This window comes from Phocoena sinus, chromosome 5 (genome assembly GCF_008692025.1).
Source record: "Phocoena sinus isolate mPhoSin1 chromosome 5, mPhoSin1.pri, whole genome shotgun sequence".
In the NCBI taxonomy this organism is placed as follows: domain Eukaryota; kingdom Metazoa; phylum Chordata; class Mammalia; order Artiodactyla; family Phocoenidae; genus Phocoena; species Phocoena sinus.
The window spans coordinates 9,188,262-9,191,666 of record NC_045767.1 but is presented as its reverse complement, the minus strand read 5'-3'; the positions used below and the strand labels follow the sequence as shown (position 1 = coordinate 9,191,666).

General features: G+C 40.0%; 1 pseudogene; it reads right to left on the bottom strand.

Moving 5' to 3' along the window:
- Positions 1 to 1,831: 1,831 nt before the first annotated feature.
- On the bottom strand, positions 1,832 to 3,175 carry LOC116754364 (annotated as a pseudogene).
- Positions 3,176 to 3,405: the final 230 nt, after the last annotated feature.

Below are 3,405 nucleotides of genomic sequence, written 5' to 3'. Positions count from 1 at the left end.
TTTCAACTGAACTCTTGAATCAGTTTGGTCAAGCACCATGCTAATAAGGTCAAAAAGCCAGTCAAACTGGTTGTCTCACTTGAATGATCCTGTGACTAAAGTGATTAGTGGAAACAGCCTTAAACTCACATTCACCCCCAAACCTTGTCTTCTGAAAAACTGTCCTGTTTCTGTATAGTCTTGCTGTCTACATTAATGTTTCTCAACATTTTAGAGCACATACTTTCTGTAGAAAGCATATTCAAGTCTATGCCCTCTTTTAAAGTCTCTCAAATTCAAAACAATTTATTTAAAATCCCAAAAGACAAAAGGACTTTCAACTGGTTCTTCAAAATAAAGATACATTTCTTTATCTTTATGCATTAATGCCTATTTTATAGGAAACTGTAAGTTGAGCACAGGCTTTGAAACTTCACTTCTCCTGTTATCTCCATAAGCCCATTAGGGAAACTGTGTGCTAGTAAACATCTTTTAATAATAAAAACCTTCCTATTTTCTAACATCTAATTCTTGTTAACTGTACATTGATACTTAACTTTATATACTGAACTCACTGGGTATTAATTCTATATTTACCAAACACCATCCACCACAGTTATCATTAGTGCAGACACAGTGGAAAGTAGGTTATGGCATTTATCAAATTGAGTCAGTAAAGTCTCATTTGTGGCTTCCCACTGTTTATACATTAAAATCAATCTTTGTATAAAGATGATGGGACAAATCAAACCCAGACCTACACTGTAATTTGTTGTTTTGGGATATTTCTGTAGGGCAAAAAGGATCTACTTGAAATTCTTTTTTAGTAAAACTATTAACCAGTTGAAAGGACCAAAAGTATTAACTAATTGAAAAGACTCAATATAATCACACATGAAAAAATATCATACAATGAGCATCTTTCAGTGATCCCTTAGCAACTTTACAGAAAAAAAATTGAAATTTGATAGTGTCCATATAAGGAGACTAAATTTCAGCATCTTATGTTCCCTCCTATGAATCATGCGCATGTCCTAGGTGGGCTCCCACTCCCTTTTGCCCCATCTAAGAAATTTACCTGATGCTAAGTGTCCTTGAGGATTTTTTTTTTTACAATACAATTTTATATTTTTAAAATATACTATATATGTTAAGGATAAGGGGTGAAGTTTTCTTCCTCTGTAATAGCTGTTTCAAGAGTTTAATGGATTAGGAGATTAGTTTTAACCTTGAGGAAAAAAGTACAAATTTGTCTCATTAGGATGTTTCTACCAAGCATTTTTTAAGGCTATATTTTAATGTTGGTTTCAAAAAGAAGGAAAAGTTTCATTTAAAAAATAATTTAGTGAATTATGTTCTTTCATAACTTCCACCCTAATTTGTTACAAAGATAAGTCTAAAGATTCTTAGTTTTGTGTACTAATTTACATTTATATTTAAAGATTATTTTCACTTGTATCTTAAAACAAGATTTTTATGTTGAATAAAAACAACACTTAATACATTTGTATAAAGGCAGTAAATGTCCAATGGTAAATGCTCTGTCAATTTTTTTTTCTACCACAACGAGAAACAGGTCTCTGCAAACAGAGACTTGGGTTCTTAAGGTTCAACTTTCTGAGGAACTGTGGGCTGTGGATCTGAATAACACACAGAAACAACTTGATTTCTCTTTTTACAACGGTACCAGAACTTCACAGCTACAACGAGTATGAACACATGAAAAAATGACTTCGCTCAAACAGGATTTAGAAAAGTTGGGGTGACCTCAGGGCCAGGGCAGCATCCCTGCGTGGTGAGGTTTACAGTCAGTCGTTCAATCATGGAGAGAGTGTGTGTGTATATACAGATATCTATATATATAAATAACCATGGCTAGTCATTTACAAGCCTGTAAATGTGATGCTGTGCTCCATGTTCACTCTTTGAAACTTCAAATACACAGGCCATGCACAGGAGAGTTTCTTGTGTATCCCTGTTTGTTACCACCAATAAAACTGTGAAGTTTTTCAAAACACTGTTCATCATATATTTCTCTGGTAAGTGTTTGAGCTTGTGGATGAAACTGATCATATATTCACACATCAGGGACCGATTTATTTGGTATACAAATCGGCCATTCTCAAACCTTGCATATTCTGTCTCTACTTTTTTCTACTACTTGCTTCCCAAAGAAGCAAACTTTGGTGGAACAGGTGACTGTCATATTCTCAGAACTCTCATACTGACTCGTCACGCCGTAAAAAGCCCCGGCATCATCTTGAATACTGCAGTTTAAATCAGCCCAGAATTTTACGAGGAAGGCGGCATTTTGAAGGCCCTTTCCAAACAGTTCCTTTAAGACGCCTTTCTTTTCAGGAAATTTGTCATAAATCTGACGAATGTCCACTGGTTAGAGCAATGGGTCACTGTAAGAATGGTTGGCATGCCCAATGTGCACGAATAGGTGTTTGTTGTACGAGTCTGGGTCTCGCTGCTGTTTGAGGAAAGCTGAGAACTCCACCAGGCGGAGTTTGGTTGTGCCAATGGAGCGGGCCTGCTAGGCTGGGACCGAGGGAGCTGGGGCTGACGCAGGCTCAAACCCCGGAATGGGGGCTGTGACCGCTGGCTGGATGGGGTAGGCCTGCTGCACGAAGGGCTTGACGTCTTGCGAGGATCCAGGCTGTCCTGTTTGCATCATTCCCGGCCAGAACCCCGACGCCCCTGGGAAGGTGGGGCGTGGAATCCCTGGCAGCCCCAGCTTGCTGTGAATGGCAGTGGCTGATACAATCTGGGCTGAGGACATGGCGGCCATGTGCTGCAGAGCCTTATCCTTTGCAGTCTGATCCTTTAGCTTGGAATGAAAATCACAAGATTTCCTTCTGGCAAGAACCTGAATGTGACTAGAATGTGACACTTTAATGGCGGCTTGAATTTCTCGAACTTTCTTTCTTGCTAAGAACTGTATATGACTAGACACCTGTTTTCTGGTCCTCGTCTTCCCGGTCATGGGTCTGATGTATCTGGCTATAAATTCATTCCTACCATACATCTTGCCTTCATCTGATAAGATGATTTTCCTCTTCCCACATGGTGGATACATAGCCAAGGCTTCCTGAAAGCACTGCTCAATGTCGGGGCTCCAGACCCCTTCTGCATCATTATCAATGGGCTTATCTGCAGAGTCACTCATCCTTTCCATGTTTTCGGCAGGGATCTCACTGCCGCTCCAGCTGCTGGGCTCAGTTTTGGCGGTTGGATATCCTCCCCACGGATACACCAGAAATACATCCACACGTGGAACAACTCCTACAGAACTCCTACTGAAGGCTGGCAGAAGACCTCAGACCTCCCAAAAGGCAAGAAACTCCCCACGTAACTGGGTAGGGCAAAAGAAAAAACAGAGACAAAAGAATAAGGACGGCACCTGCACCAGTGGGAGGGAGC